An 18,230-nucleotide genomic window follows, 5' to 3' on the forward strand; every position below is an offset into this window, starting at 1 on the left:
CAAGACTTTTGAATTAACCCAATCTGTTAAAGACAAAGAAAAAAAGCTTTTTAAATTGAACAAAGCCTGCAAGAAGTTTGGACATATGTTAACTGTCCAAACCTAAGAATAATTGGTATTCCTGAGGAAGAAGAGAAATCTGAAAATTTGGAAAACATGTTTGAGGGAATAAATGAAAAAAAAAAAAAAAACTTCCCCAGCCTTGCTACAGATCTAGACATCCAAATATAAGAAGCTCAAAGAACACCTTGGAAATTTACTGCAAAAAGATCATCACCTACGCACATAGTCATCAGGTTATCTACAGTCAAGATGAAAAGGAAAGAATCTTAAGGGCTGTGAAGCAAAAGCATCAGGTAACCTATAAAGGAAAATTTATCAGACTAACAGCAGATTTCTCAGCAGAAACCTTACAAGGTAGGAGATTGGGGTTCTATTTTTACCCTTCTTAAACAAAACAATTATCAGCTAAGAATTTTGTATCCAGTGAAACTAAGATTCATAAACAAAGGAAAGATACAGTATTTTCCAGACAAACAAATGCTGAGAGAATTTGCCACTACCAAGCCATCACTACAAGAACTGCTAAAAGGAGTTCTACATCTTGAAACAAATCCTCAAAATACACCAAATTAGAAACTCTTTAAAGCATAAATCTCACAGGACATATAGAACAAAATGAAAAAAAAAAAACAAAAAACAAGTTATCAGGCAACAAATAGCACAATGAGTAGAATAGTACCTCACATCTCATTACTAACATGAAATATATATGGCCTAAATGCTCCACTTAAAAGGTGCAGAAAGACAGAATGAATAAGAAATCACCAATCAAGTTTCTGCTATCTTCAGGAGACTCACCTAACACATAAGTACTCACATAAACTTAAGGTAAAGGGGTGGAAAAAGATATTCCATGCAAATGGACACCCAAAGCAAGCAGGAGTAGCTATTCTTATGTCAGACAAAACAAACATTAAAGCAACAGCAATTTAAAAAGACAAAGAGGGACATTATATAATGATAAAAGAACTAATCCAACAGGAAAATATCACAATTCTACATATACATGCACCTAACACTGGAGCTCCCAAATTTATAAAAACAATTACTACTATACCTAAGAAATGAGATCGACAGCAACACAATGATATTGAAGAACTCTGATACTCCACTGACAACACTAGACAGGTCACCAAGAGAGAAAGTCAACAAAGAAACAGTGGACTTAAACTATACCCTACAGCAAATGCACTTAACAGATATTGACAGAACATTCTACCCAACAACTGCAGAATATACATTCTATTCATCAGCGCATGAAAAATTCTACAAGATAGACTGTATCGTAGGCCACAATTAAGAAAACTGAAATTTTATCGAGTACTCTCTCAGAACATAGTGTAGTAAAATTGGAAAACAACTCCAAAAGGAACCCTCAAAGCCATACAAATACATGGAAATTAAATAACCTGCTCCTGAATGATCATTGGGTCAACAAGGAAATCAAGATGGGAGTTAAAAAATTCTTTGACCAGCCAGGGAGCAGTGGCTCACACCTATAATCCTAGCACTTTGGGAGGCCAAGGCAGGCGGATCATGAGGTCAGGAGATCGAGACCATCCTGGCTAACATGGTGAAACCCCATCTCTACTAAAAATACAAAAAATTAGCTGGGAGTGGTGGCAGGCACCTGTAGTCCCAGCTACTCAGGAAACTGAGGCAGGAGAATGGCCTGAACCCAGGAGGGAGAGCTTGCAGTGAGCCAAGATCATGCCACTGCACTCCAGCCTGGGCAACCGAGTGAGACTCCATCTCAAAAAAAAAAAAAAAAAAAAAAAAATTCTTAAACTAAATGATAATAGTGACACAACCTATCAAAATCTCTGACATACAGCAAAAGCAGTGCTAAGAGGAAAGTTCATAGCAGTAAATGTTTACATCAAAAATTTGGAAGAGCACAAATAGACAATTTAATGTCACGCTTCATGGAACTCAAGAAACAAGAATAAATCCAAACCAAAACCCAACAGAAGAAAAGAAATAACGAACATCAGAGCAAAACTAAATTAAATTGAAACAAAAAAAAATACAAAAGATAAATGAAATCAAAAGCTGATTCTTTTAATAGATAAATAAAATTGATGGACCGTTAGTGAGATTAGCCAAGAATGGAAGAGAGAAGATGCAAATAAAAGTCAATTAGAAATGAAACAGGAAATATTCTCTGGAATATAGAGAATCACTAAGGGGTCATCTCTTCCATTCTCTCCTATTGAGTATACACTTTTTTGCTAAGACTGTTTCTTAATTACCTATTCTTGCTGTAACAAATTACCACAAACACTGTGGTTTAACCTAATACAAATTTATTATCCTGTAGTTCTTGGTGTTGGAAGTTGTGATGGTTATTTTCACATGACAACTAGTTTGGGCCACTTGGTGCCTACGTATGTGATCAAATGTGATTCGGATGTGCCTGTTAGGGTTTTTCTGGATGAGAATGACATTGGAATAAGTCGACAGTAAAGCAGACAGTACTCTCTAATGAGTAGGTCCCATCCAATCAGCTGAAGATCAGGCTGATCTTCCTAAGCATAAAAGGAAACTTCTCCCTGACTGCTTTGGGCCAGGACACAGGTTTTTCTCTTGCCTTCAGATTCAAATGGAAACATCAGTTCTTTCTGGGTCTTGAGCCTGCTAGCTTTTGAACTCAAATTTACATAATTAGAGCCTTTAGACTCAGAGTTGCACTACAGCATTGGTTCTTCTGGAACTGTCTGCCAAAGACAGGTCTTGGGACTTCTCAGCATCTGTATTAACATGAGCCAATTTCTTGTAAAAAAAATCTCTCCCTTTCTTCTCTCTCTATATCCAAATATAGGTAACAAATGAAGGGGAGTAAATGATGAGAGAAATCACTTAATGGATACAATGTACATTGTTTAGGTGATGGATACTCTAAAAGCCCTGACTTCACCACTAGGCAATCTATGCACTTGTACCTCATAAATTTATGCCAAAAAATGACATAGAATATATTTACTTATTTGACTAGCCTGGAAAATAGATGTGTCTTTCTAAATTTAATACTATACAATATTGATTGAACAGGGTGTTCATTTTAGTGTGTGGTTTATATGGAAAAAACTACCCAGGTTCACCAAAGCACTATAATTCAATTTTATGCATTTACAATGACACAATATCAACTGACCAAATAGAGTTCATTTACACAGCAGATTAGTAGCAGCTACCCCGCAAAAAGTAAGGCAGAAAACTCTCAGAGGTCAAAAAGAGAAATAATGTAATCTCAAATTTAACCTTGAAGCTGTTTTATTTCCAATACCTGCTGTTTTACGCTCAACACTAGTTCTCCAACTCTAAGTTCTGATTATATTTGCAATCTTTCCACTCAGCCACTCCAGGCTGCCTTCCATTTTTCCTCTTTCTTCTCTCCTCTCCCCTCCCTCCTCTTTTTGACTTCCTAATTCTCTCCAGCACTTGAGCACTAGCTCTCTCTCTCTCTCTCTCATACTTGCTTTCATGTAGAGGTGAAAATCAAAAATTCACTAAAAAGATCTTCAAGATGTCTTCAAAACCAGGAAGAATTTTTTCCCAACAATTAGACATTATCATGTAGAGTGTTAGGTCTAATATATTTGCTAATTTAGGCTAATTACTTTATTAGTACCTGGGCTTCCACCAAAACAACTATTCCATTTATATCCCACCTTTGAGTGACTAATAGGGCCATTCTGTTGACTTTCTCTAAACAAATGAAATCTGCTCCAACATAACTTGCTTTCTCTGCTCTTATGAATGATTTAATAGCAGGAAGAAAAAAAAATCTCATAAATTTCGGGAAAAAAAGCAGGAAAGAGTTAAGTAATCTTTTTAGTTTGTTTTAAATTCCGTGTATTTTTTTTTACCCAGAAAGTTTGAATTTATTTCTTGAGGCAATAGCTAGGGACAGAAATATTTAAAACAGTAGTAGGCAGAGACCTGACCTCAGAAGTTAACATCCTTCATTAAAACTGGCAAAGATGCACACAAAAGATGAGACAAGAAACTAGGATATCCTAAGATTAAGAATCAAAAGACATCTTCATCAAAGTGATAGAAATTATTTTGCACTTTAAAGAAATTTAGTCCAAACAAACTATTATTTATTATAACAGGACAAGATTTTTTTTAAAAATCTTAGGGTACAGGTTAGACTCTTTTCCCCAAATGAACTACTATAGGCTCAAGAAGTTGCAGCTCAGGGTTTTTTTGGTGCTTGTTAAGGTAAACAAAAGCTGTGCTCTCTTTGAAAGAAAGCCACTTGTTGAATGTACCAGTCTTTACAGTGCCTGAGGGTATTGAATGATTGAAAGATAAATTGTTCATCCAACACAATGCTAGGGTTAGGTTGAGGAGAGTTAGACACTTGTCTTGGGCACCAAACTTGAGAAATCCAAGAAAATAGTTCAGATACATCATATTTGAGTGAAACACTTTAAAAATCAAAGTTAAGGAGAAAAAAATATGATGAATAAAATATAAAAAATAAAGATAGGATCTGACATCACCACGCAGTGGTGAATCCTGAGGAAATTAGAAAAACGTTCAGTAGCATAAGACAGGGCAAAAAGAAAAAAGAAAAAAATGTGCCCCTGTATACATGTCTTTATACTTTTTTAATTTTTAATTTTGTGGGTACAAAGAAGACATATTTATTCATCAGGTACCCGTTATATGTTTTTTTTTTCTTTTTTCTTTTATTTTGTTTTTAAGATGTGGCCTTGCTTTGTCACCCAGGCTGGAGTGCAGCGATGTGATGAGAACTCACTGCAGCCTCAAACTTTTGGGCTCAAGCAATCCTACCACCTCAGCCTCCTAAATAAGTGGGACTAGAGCCACCACACCCAGCTAATTAAAAAGAAAATAGTTTGTAGAGAAAGGGTCTCACTCTATTGCTCAGGCTGGTCTCAAAATCCTGGCTTCAAGCAATCTCCTACCTCAGCCTCTCAAAGTGTTAAGATTGCAGGAATGAACCACTGAACCCAGCTTACAGTTTTTAATTTTTATATTTTTCCATAACATTAATGTAGCCTAAAAGTGTTGAAAAATTAAAAATTAGGTATATTAGAACTCACATTATTTTAAGGTTAAATATTTTATTTACTCTAATTCTTTTTTGTTGTTGTTTTTAATTTTTTTCTAAGTGTAGATTTTGAAAATTTTATTGATGAGCATGCTTTCATTAAAACCAGGAAACTAGTATAACATATACATGAGAACATCTTTTCTTTGGCTTCAAGATTCAGTACATCTTGGCATAGGACTGTCTTTATTTAAAATGTTTGTATCTTAACATTTTAAAATATTACAGTAAAATTGTATTTATATGGATTATTTAAGTTTTTTTTCATAACCCTGTAAATCTGTACCCAAGGCCTCACTTACCTCAATGTAGTATTGAATTTGAAGACAGAAAATCTCAATAATACTGAAAAAATATGCCAGTAGGCACTAATTATTGAATGCTTAATGTTTAAGATCAACCACCTTTATAAATGATAGTAATAGTATCGGCCTTTAAAAGGAAATATTTCTTTCAACATAAAGTCAGAAAACACATAACTAATTAACCCATGATGGCTATTGAATCTCCTATAACTCACAGATATGCTAATGTTGTCTACCGACAAGCCCAGAGAAGATTTTTTGGTAAAATCACTAAGGACTCATTCCAAATCATTTACAAACACATGTGCACATACGAAGGAGTCTAACAATATTTTGTCATTCCTTTCTCTTGTATTGAGCATTTCTGATGTACTTGCAGTTGGTTCCTACGAAAGATAAAAAATAATAAAATATACTTTTATGTTTTTAAAAATTCCGTGATTATGAGTTCAATCAAGCTTCTATTATTAATTGTAGTCCTCATTTCCAATTGTGATACAAGTAATCTATGATCGAGGAATTGTCTTTATCCCTCTCCTCATCTGTCAGCAAAAGGTGCATTTGTCTTTAATATGTGTGGCTTTCATTACAGATTTCACTTCTGATTATTTCTGATTACATATTAATAACCCAAAGGTTCATTATCATTTAAGTGCATAGTTTTACTAAAACTCATCTGAATATTTATTATTATCATTATTGCATCTGAAATTATTTTTATTCTGGGACTATATACATATGTCAACATAAGTTGCCTATGAGTATTAATATATACTGTAGGTATGGAAAATTAAAATATATTTACCTTAATGCACCTTTTCCAAGCATGCCTGCATTGCATTTCTAACCACTTGAATAAAGCTAACCCACATCCCTTAATTTGCTGCTCTATTCACACCTGTATTTTCAGTGTCTTTCAAAGCCTCAGATTGAAAAACAATCTTTCTTAATGCATGGCCAACCCCATGGAATTAAACTAACCCATGCTGAGTTAGTCCCATGCTGTTGGAAGGGTATATCTAGCTCACATTAAAAAAAAAATCATCTTGCTTGTACATTGCTTTTCATAAATATGAGAGATAATAAATAGACTAAATAGAAACAGAAATAGACAAAACCTGGAACACATCCTGTATTAAAATTGCCACAATTTACAGCTTATTGCTGGCGCTGAAACTTTAGAGAGTCAAATTACATTGTTTCATGCCCAACACATTTCCCCGGATCTTTCATTAGAATCTGCCAAAAATGCTTATGGCCAAACCAGACACATCTGCTGAGTGCCCAATTTGCGTTCTTGGCTTTGAGTCTGAACACCTGGTTGTCAGTGAAACCAGCACCCTTTGCTTATTTTCCTGGCACCTCTGGGAGGCGGATAACCCACAGTGACACTGAAACAGAATTGGATGGTCAGGAAATAAAATTTGAACTCCAAGCTTTCCAGTTGGAAACCAGGGTTCTGTGACAATTTTAATAGACGTTATTGTTCACATTAGTTTTAGACTTAAAAAGAATTTAACTGATAATGCAGAGTTCCCATGTATCCCAATCTTGTTTCTTGTATTATGTCTCTTTCATTAGTTTGATATATTTGTTACAATTAATGAATCAGTATTCATACACTATAATTAACTCAGGTCCATCGGTTATTCAGATTTCCTTAGCTTTTACTTAATGCCTTTTTTCTTTTTTACATGATTTCTTTCTTTTAAATAAATTTTGAAAGTTACTTGTAGTCCCAGAACAATAATGCAATTTTTGTTATTTTTACATATTTCCTCCATTTTCTACATGGGTATACATAAATTAGTTAAAGTTTTATGAGCATGATGAGCATGTAACAACCACATACACATTTATCGTAATTTTACATAGTTTAGGCCTCCACACAGAAATCTGGGACCTCTACATTGGAGTCGAATGCTTTGCTACTTTTAAACCTCCATGCTCAAAAAGGCCCTTTAATAGTGACAATTGCAAAGTACCATTTGGGACCTCAGAAACAGGAGACCACTTATTTTTGTTGTTGTTTAAATTTTATTAATACAAAATAGATGTCTGTATTTTGTGGTACATGTGATAATTTAATACATTCATATAATTTGTGAACATCAAAACAGTATAATTATAATATCAATCACTTTATATTTTCTCTTTTCTTCATGCTAGAAATATTCCAATTATTTTTTAAAATATACAATTGGTTATTATAACTATAGTCAGCCTACTGATCTACAAAACACTAGGTTTTATTTCTGTTTTGAAACAGTGTATTTGCACTAATTAATTAACCTCTCTTCATCTTCCACCAATTCTTCCTGGCCTCTGGTAACCAACAATCTACTCTATATTCATGAGATGCACTATGTTAGCTCTTACATATGAGTGAACACATGTCATATTTGTCTTTTTGTGCTTGGTTTATTTTAGGTAACATAGTGACGTACAGTTTCATCCATATTGCTGCAAATGACAAGATTTTATTCTTTTTATGACTGAATAATATTCTATTGTGTATATATGCCATATTTTATTAATCCATTCATTTATCCTGATGGGCACTGGGGTAGCTTCTATATTTTGGCTATTGCAAAAAGCACAGCAATAAACACAGGAGTGCAGATATCTTTCTGATTATAATTTTCTTTATTTTGGATAGATACCCAGTCATGGAATTGCTGAGTTTTATGGTGGTTCTATTTTTGGTTTTTTGAGGAACCTCCATACAGTTTTTAATAGTGGCTGAACAAATGTACATTCCCATCAACAGTGGAAGACAGGTTCCCTTTCTCACCATCCTCACCAGCATTTGTTATTCCCTTTCTTTTAAATAAAATCATTTTAAGTGAGGTGAGATGATATCTCACTGTGGTTTTGATTTTTATCTATCTGATGATTAGTGATGTTGAACAGTTTTCATATATTTGTATGTCTAACATAAAGACACTTGATGCAAATGTTCATTGTAGCCCTATTCACAATTACAAGGACATGCAATCAACTGAATGCCCATTAATGACAAATTGGATAAATAAAATATAATTCGTATACACCATGGAATACTATGCAGCCATAGAAAAGAATGAGATCATTCTGTTTAACTTCAAGCTTTTATGGGAACATGGAGGTTCTTATCCTTAGCAAACTAATGCAGCAACAGAAAAACCAAATGCTGCATGTTCTCACTTTTAAGTGGGAACAAAATGATAAAAACTTATGAGCACAAAGAAGGAAACAACAGACACTGGTGTCTACTTGAAGAGAGAAGGTGGGAGGAGGGAGAAGAGCAGAAAGGATAAATATTGGGTACTGGGCTTAATACCTGGGTATTGAAATAGTATGTATGACAAAACGACATGTCTACCTATGTAATAAACCTTCACTTGTACTCCCAAACCTAAAACAAAAGTTTTTCTAAAAAAGTGTATTCAGATTGTTTGCCAATTTTTTTAGCCAGATGATGATGATGACGATGATGATGATTTGCTACAGGGTTATTTGAACTCATATATTCTAGTTACCAATCCCTTGTCAGATGAGTAATTTGCAAATATTTTATCCCATTCTGTGGGTTGTCTCTTCTCTTTGTTCATTGTTTCCTTTGCTGGGCTTTTTAGCACAAAGTAATCCCATTTGTCTATTTTTGCTTTCGTTGCCTATGCTTTCGAGGTTGCATTGAGTCTGTAAATTGCTTTTGGTAGAATTATCAATGCAAAAATATTAAATCTTCCAATACATGATCATGTCTTTTCATTTTTTGTGTCCTTAATTTTTTAAATAGGTATTTTATAGTAGTATTTCACTTCTTTGGTTAAATTAATTCCTAGGTATTATATTTTGTAGCTATTGTAAATGGGATTGCTTTTTACATTTATTTTTCCGATTTCTCCCTGTTGATGCATGCAAATTCTACCAATTTAGGTATGCTGATTTTGTATCCTGCAATTTTACTAAATTTCTTTATCAGTCTTAACATTTTTATTTTTTTTGTGTGAAGTCTTCAGGTTTTTCTAAATATAACATAATGTCACATGAAAACAAGGCTAATTTGAAATCTTTCTTTCCAATTTGTATGCTCTTCAATTTTTTCACTTGCCTAATTGCCCTGACCAAGATTTCCAGTATTATCTTGAATATAATAACACTGGACACCCTTGTCTTGTTTTATATTTTAGAGGAAAGACTTTAAACTTTTTTCCATTGAATATGATGTTAGCCATAGGTTTGTCATGTACAGCCTTTATCATTTTGAGAAATATTTATTCTACCCAGTGTGTTAAGGGTTTTCCTCATAAAGGGATGTTGAATTTTATTAAATGCTTTTTCAGTGTCTGTTAAATTTATCATATGGTTTTGTTATTGGTTCTGTTAATGTGATGTATCAAGTTTATTGATCTGCATATGTTGAACCATCCTTGCATTCCTGGGATGATTCTCACTTGATCGTAGAGAGTGATCTTTTTAAATGAATTTGGTTTGCTAGTATTTTTTGATGATTTTTGAATCTATCTTCATCAGTGATATTGGCCTAGAGTTTTTTGTGGTTGTTGTTGTGTAAGTTAATATATACTAGTCAGCTCTTAGGTAGAATGCCTCTCTGGTGGTATTAGTCTAATATTTTTCTCATGATCTCTCATGGGTTTTGCAGAGGAAGGGTAGAGAGGTAAAGTACCATTTTCATCAAATCATGTCATAAGTACATACTATTAACATCATTTATAACTGTTAATATTGATCTTGTTCATTTGGCTAAAGTTGTGTTAATCAGATCTCTCCACTGTAAAATTTCTCAGTTACCCTTTTTTCCTCTCTTCTCAAACTGTACTCAAAAAAAGCACTAAATGCAGCCCACACTTAAAGATAGGGGAGTTGTGCTTGCCTTCATTTAGGATTGAATGCCTACATAATTTTTTCAACTTTTACTTTAGATTCAGAGGGTACATATGCAGATTTGCTACAAGGGTATATTGTGTGATGCTGGGGTTTGGGATGTGATTAAACCCATCATGCAGGTAGGGAGCATAGTACTCCATAGGTATCTTTTTTAACACTTGATCCCTTCATCTCTGCTCTTGTAGCCCTCAGCTTCTTTTGTTCCCATCTTTACATCAACATGTACCCAATGTTTAGCTACCACTTATAAGAAAGAACATGTGGTATTTGGGTTTCAGTTTCTGTAATAGCTAGTTTAGGATAATAAGCTCCAGGTGCATTCATGTTGCTACAAAGGAAACATTTAATTCTTTTTTATGGCTGCACAGTGTATGTATGTACTATGTGTATGTGTACCACACTTTCTTTATCCAATCCATTGTTGATAGTTACCTAGGTTGATCCATATCTTTGTTATTGTGAATACTGTGGTGAACATACGGGTGCATGTGTCTTTTTGGTAGAAAGATCTCCTTTTCTTTGGTTATGCAACAAGCAATGGGATTTCTGGGTCAAAAGGTAGTACTATTTTTAGTTCTTTCCTAAATCTACAAACTACATTCCACAGTGGAAGCACTAATTTACATTTCCACCAATAGTATATAAGTATTTGTTTTTCTCCATAGCCTGCCAATATCTGGTATTTTTTTACTTTTTTATAATAACCATCCTGACTAGTGTGCAATGGTACGTAATCGTGATTTTTATTTGCATTTGTCTGGTGAATAATAATAAGAAGCATTTAAAACATACTTTTGGTGTGTGCTGGTATGTCTTTTTTTGAGAAGTGTCTATACTTGTCCTTTGCCCACTTCTTAATGGGGTAATTTATTGCTTGTTGATTTAAATTGTTTATAAATTCCAGATATTAGACTGTTATCAAATCACGGTTTGCAAATATTTCCTCTCATTCTGTAGGTTTTGTGTTTCCTCTATTGACAATTTCTATTACTGTGAAGAAGCTCTTTCATTTAATTATGCCCCGCTTGTCTTTTTTTTTTTTTTAATTGCAGTTGCTTGTGAAGGCTTGCTTCTAAATTCTTTGCCAAGACTAATGTTGAGAAGGGTATTTTCTGGGTTTTCTTTTAGGATTTTTATAGATTGAGTTCTCAATGGATAAGAAGACTTTCATCCTTTTTAACTTAATTTTCGTATATGGTGATAGATAGAGTTCCAGTTTCTTTCTTCTACTTACAGATAGTCAGTTATCCCAGAACTATTTACTGAATAGAAATTTCTCTCCACATTGCTTTTCTTGTTGACTTTCTTGAAGATCAGGTAATGTAGATATGCTGCTTTCTTTCTGGGTTCTCTATTCTGTTCCATTGTTCTATGTGTCTGTTTCTGTACCAGTACTATGCTGTTTTGGTTACTGCAGTCTTGTAGTAAGTTTAAGTTAGGTAATATGATGCTTCCAGCTTTGTTCTTTTTGTTTAGGATTGCTTTGTCTATTCAGGCTCTTTTTTTTTTTTTTTTTTTTTTTTTTTTGGTCCCACATGAATTTTAAAATAGTTTTTTCCTAATTCTATGAAAAAATGGCATTGGTAGTTTGGTAGGAATAGCACTGAATCTGTGGATTGCTTAGAGTCATATGAACATTTTAATGGCATTAGTTCTTCCAATTCATGAGTGTGAAATGTTTTCCCATTTGTTTGTGTCATTCACGGTATTTTTCAGCAGTGTTTTGTAGTTCTTGTGGAGATTTTTCATGTACTTGGTTAGATGTTGTATTAGTCTGTTCTCACACTGATGTAAATAACTGCCCCAAACTGGGTAATTTATAAAGGAAAGAGCTTCCATTGACTCACAGTTTTGCATGGCTGGGAAGGCCTCAGGAAACTTACAATAACAGTGAAGGCAACTCTTCACAGGGCAGCAGGAGAGTGAATTAGTGCCAGCAGGTGAAATGCCAGATGATTATAAAACCATCAGATCTCGTGAGAATTCCTTCACTATCATGATAACAACATGGGGCTAACTATCCTCGTAATTCAATTAGCTCCCATCGGGTTCCTCCCATGACACATGAGGATTATGGGATTACAATTCAAAATGAGGTTTGGGTGGGGACACAAAACCTAACCATATCAGATGTATTCCTAGGTCATTTTTTGTCACTATTGTAAATGGGATTGTTTCTTGATTTGGCTCTCAACTTGAACATTATTGGCATATGAAAATGCCACTGATATTTGCATGTTTATTTGCATCCTGAAACTTTACTGAAGTTGTTAAACTATTCTAGGAGAGTTTTGACAGAGTTCTTTAGGTTTTCTAATCATAGAATTATATTGTCAGTGAAGAAAGTTTGACCTTTTCTTTTCCTATTTGGATGCCTTTATTTCTTTCCGCTGCCTGCTCTGGCTAGGACTTGCAGTACTATATTGAATCAGGGTGGTGACAGTGGGAACGCTTGTCTTGTTCCAGTTCTCAGTGGGAATGCTCCCAGCTTTTGCCCATTCAGTATGATGTTGACTGTGGGTTTGTCACAGATGGCTCTTATTATTTTGAGGTATGTTTCTTTGATGTCTACACTCATGAGGGTTTTTATCATGAAGGGATATTGGATTGTATCAAAAGCTTTTTCTGCATTTATTGAGATGAGTATGTGGTTGTTGTTTTTTGCCTCTGTTTATGTGGTGAATAAAATTTATTGATTTGTGTATGTGGATCAGTCTTGCATACACAGAATAAAGACTACTTGATTGTGGTGTATTAACTTTTTGATGTGCTATTGAATTCGGTTCGCTAATATTTTTGTTGAGGATTTTTGTGTGTAGGTTCACCAAAGTTATTGGCTTGCAGTTTTCCTTTTTTGTTGTGTCTTTGTCAAATTTCGATATCAGGATAATGATGGCTTCATAGAAGAGTTAGGAAAGAGCTCCTCCTCCTCAAATTTTTGGAATAGTTTCAGTAGGATTGGCATCAGCTCTTCTTTGTAAGTATGGTAGAATTTGGCTTTGAATTCATCTGGTCCACGTCTTTTTATGGTTGGTAGATTTTTATTAAATTACTGATTTAATTTTAGAGCTCATTATTGGCCTGTTCAGGTATTGAATTTCTTTGTGGTTCAGTCTTGGGAGATTGTGTATATCCAGAAATTTATACAATTCCTCTAGACTCTCTAGTTTGTGTGCATAAAGGTATTCATGGTAGCCTGCAAGGACCTTTTGTATTTCTGTGGGATATGTTATAATGTTACTTTTGTCATTTATGATTGTGCTTATTTGTATATTCTCTCTCTCTTTCTCTCTCTCATAGTGTAGTTGCTTTATAGCACCTGTAGACTATGTATTTCAGTGTGCTTTCGTGGTAGCAGATACTGTTTTTTCATTTCCATGATTAGAACTCCCTTAAGGATATCTTGTAAGGTTGATCGAGTGGAAAAATTCCCTTAACATTTGCTTATCTGGAAAAGATTTCATTTCTCCTTAGCTTATAAAGCTTAGTTTGGTGAGATATGAAATTCTTGGTTGGAATTCATTTTCTTTGAGGCTGCTGAATATAGGCTTCCAATCTCTTCTGGCTTGTAAGGTTTCTGCTGAGAATTCTGCTGTTACACTGATGGTGTTCTCTTTGTAAGTGATCTGACTCTTTTCACTACCTGCACTTAAAATTTTTTCTTTTTTTGACCTTGAAAAGTCTGATGACTATGTGTCTTGGAGATGGCCAGATTGTGTACCATATTGCAGGAGTACTCTGAATTTCTTAAATTTATATGTTGACCCCTCTAATGAGACTGGGGAAATTTTCATGGACAATGTCCTCAAATATGTTTTCCAACTTACTCTCTCTCCTTCTCTCTAGAGAATGTAAATAAGTTGTTGGTTTGATATTTTTACATAATCCCATGTTTCTTGGAAGGTTTGTTCATTTTTAAAAAAATGTTTTTATTTATTTTTGTCTGACTGGGAGAATTGAAAGGACTGGTCTTTGAGCTCCCAAATTCTCAAATTCTTTCCTCAGCTTGGTCTAGTCTGTTGTTAAGGCTTCTAACGTATTTCAACATTCCAGTAGTAAATGTTTTAATTCCAGAAATTCAGTTTGCTCTTTCTTTCAGTGGCTATGTCACCTTTCAACTCTTGGATCTTTTTACTGGCTTTCTTTGATTGGGTTCTAACTTTCTCTTAAATGTCATTGAGATTCTTGCCTTCCAGATTCTGAATTCTAGTCTGTAATTACATACATTTCAATCTGATTGGAATCCATTCCTGGGGAGCTAATGCAATCCTTTGGAGGCAAGGAAACATTCTGATTTTTAATTGCCAAAGTTCTTGCACTACTTCTTTCCCACCTGATAGGGCTCGTGTTTCTTTATCTTTTTGAATTTACTGTCACTTGGATGGGGCTTTTTGCAGATGTTGCTTAAAGGTAAAAGCTAGCCAATGGGCTCTCAGCTGCAATTCTCTTGTATTTCAGTGCATTCCCAGTGCTGTGGGGAGGAGAATATGAGGTGGTGAGAGATTACTTCCTCACCATGTCCATTCATGGGCTTAGACGGAGTCCCATCCTATCACTTGCACCACACTTGCATTTCCTTAGCTGAAAGGGGGCCCTGCTGGGCTGCAACCACCCTTCTTTTATGGGCAGCCTAATTCAAAGGTTATGTCACCATGAAATCTGCAACTTCCCGGGGTATCCAATAGTACTCTGTGCTTGGCAGAGTCAGAGTGGGCTATTGGGTATGTCTGTAGCTGGTCTGGTGATGTAGTGGGTAAAGGGTTGAAGATCCCTGGGCAGTGTGGTGGTGCTACATATGTGCAACTTGTGTGATGCTCACAGCCCAGAATATTTTGCCCAGAAGATATCTGTTGGAATCGCCAGCTCATGCATCCTCAACTGTGTCTGTATCCAGTGTCTGGCCCAGGAAGAGACCTGACCAGCTAGTTTTGCTCTCAGATTGCTGGACTGTTCTAAATGTGCAGGCCATGGAGCTCCCTTGAGCAGAAGCTCTAGCTGGCTAACAGACTACACCCTTCCCATACCAGACTTACAAAGGGAAGGATGCCCAGCTCCTGTGCCACCACATGACTCTGTGCCTCACTTCTCTCACTATTCTGAGAGTGAGGGCTCCTCTCCTGCCCAGGGTCAGGCCACAGATATCAGCTCAATACCCCTGGACTGTGTGCTCAAACCCTGGGAGGTTGGGACTCGGCCTGTGGCTTTGTCATCTGGCCCATTGGGGTCAAGCACTAGCCATGGTAGGGGGGCCCAATTCTTCCCCCCACCGTGAGAAAACACTCAGACAGGGCAGTGGAGGCTTTGCTATGTGCACCTTCTTGTGGAAGCAGTCAGACAAGGTCACTGGGAGGAACCAGTAGACAGGGGGGCACACAGATTAGATGTGCCCTGGTCCCATGGGAAACAGAGTCCTGATCTCTTCTAATTGGGCAGTCAGCAGGGGCTAGAGTCACTCAACACAAGATAGAAAGCCTTGTGGGATGGGGACCTTGCATAGGGATCTTGCATAGCTGCTGCTCTCACATAACATTCTGGGCTCTGCACAGGTTCAAGTTCTGCCTTTGCCTACCCTCTGGGCAATTCCCTTTGCCAATTCAAATGTCTATGGGGATCATGGGATCTCTTGTAGCTAGAATCCCAGAGGTTCATGGTGGGAGTCTGATGCCCTGGAGTACCTTCACTCACCCCTTTCTTAGGATCTGTTCAAGATAGGGATCCAGTCCTGGCACATGCTGATTCCATGCAGATCTCCCAGTTTCTTCCTTCTTCAACCCCAGTATCTACATCGCTCCCTCTCGACTTCAGTGTTTTCTCTCAAAAGATATGTTCAAAGTGTGAGGATTTGCTCAATACTTTGGATATTTTGGTTTGTTTCAGTGGAAGGGGCATTTCTTGGTTGCACCTAGTAAGCCATCTACCCCCTGCCCTTCATAATTTATTTTTAACTCTTGTGCTTAGGAGTTTTGTTTCTTATCTATCATTTATTAATTTATTTAATCATTTACTTATATCTCTATGGATTCAGGGATATTTATTTTACATTTGTGAGTTATAATCAAATACTGCTTAGTTTATTTGGTTGATCAAATTGTTCCAGCTATGGCCATTGGGAGCCCTTAAGATTGGCTCCTGAGCACTTTTCACATAACCTCATAATTTTTTTAGCATTTTCTCTCTGGTACTATAAGATAGTCCAGGATCATCTCAGAATCATATTTTCTTCCTTAATCCTACAGCAGCCATTTCTCTAAGGATTCTTGAAAAATAACACTAAGGTACCATTGTTTACGTGCTAGGTATGCTTATTGCTACATGGATGTCATTTCTTTCAGGCACTCTCATGGTTATAGACTGAAGAAATATATATGTGCATATAATAAACCAAATATATACACATTTTAAATAACTATATTATAATTGCAAGTATCTGTATCTATATTAAGTTAAACACAAGTTCTTACTGATATCTCTGACTCTTATCCATAACAACATGGATCATTCTAGCCTCCTGCCCCTGCTTGAAATGTAAATTTCTTTCAACGGTTAGAAATTTGTCTCCCACCATCCACCATTCATTAACTTAATTCTTCATTTCTGGTGTACATGTATAGCATTTTCAGAATTGTTAATCAATAGTCCTATGGGAAATGACCTTCACACTAAAATATTTGTGTGCAGTTTTTTTTCTGGTTTATTCCTTTAGTTTTATACACTTTGTTTTTGTGAAATAACTTAGGCCAGCACCTTTTCTTCCACCAAGTTTAGTGATGCTTAATTATTAATACAGTTAGATGCTCTTGTCATGGTCTGCAATCTTTCCTGGAATTTCTCAAATTCTTACATGATTTTTAGTTAATCTGCATATATTCAGGTACATTCATTGTAAATTTCTATAGGTGTTTATCAGTATATAATCTCATGCATCAGCCACTAGAGTACTTACACGAAATAGTTTCATCACCTAACAGAGATATTATACTTCCTAACCTCCTCCGACTCTCTTACCTCTGGCAACTATTGACCTTTTTTCTTAATTGACTCTATAGTTTTGTCTTTTCCAGAAAATTATATAATTAGGATCATATGGTATGTAGCCCTTTCAGAATCACTTCTTTCCCTTTGCATCATGCATCTAAGGCTCCTCCATGTCTTTTCGTGGCGTAATGGCTCATTCATTTTTTTCACTGAATACTATTCTATTGTATGTCTGCACTACAGTTTTATCTATCCACTTACTGAACGGCATCTTGGTTGCTTCCAGTGTTTGGCAATTATAAATAAACTGCTCTAAACATTAGTGTGAAGGCTTTTGTGTGGATATAAGTTTTTAACTCGGTCGGGTGAGTACCTAGGAGTATGATTACTGGGTTGTATGGTCTGACTGAATTTAGCTTTGTAAGAAACTGCCAACAGTCTTCCTAAGTAGATGTAATATTGGGTATTATTACAAGCAATGGATATATTTCCTATTAGCCCACATCCTTGTTAGCCTTTGGTATTGTCACCTTTTTGAATTTTAGCCAGTCAAATAGGTATGCAATGGTAAACTTTTTTGTTTTAATTTACAATTACCTAATACAAATAACATTGACAATCTTACATAAGTCTGTTTTCCATCTGCTTGTCTTTATTGGTGAGGTGCCTGTTCAGATCTTTTGTTTATATTTTAATTGGGTTGTCTTCTTATTGTTGAGTTTTCAGAGTCCATTGTATATTTAGGATACAAGCCCTTTATCAGATATGTACTTTGCAAACAGACTCTCTCAGTCTGTGGCTTTTCCTTCTGTTATCTTAAAGGTCTTTTGTAAAGTAGTTTTTAATTTTGATGAGGTTCAACTTACCAATTTTTTCTTTATAGACCATGCTTTTGGTGTTGTACCTAA

The sequence above is a fragment of the Macaca mulatta genome, chromosome 13 (genome assembly GCF_049350105.2).
Source record: "Macaca mulatta isolate MMU2019108-1 chromosome 13, T2T-MMU8v2.0, whole genome shotgun sequence".
Taxonomy (NCBI): Eukaryota; Metazoa; Chordata; class Mammalia; order Primates; family Cercopithecidae; genus Macaca; species Macaca mulatta.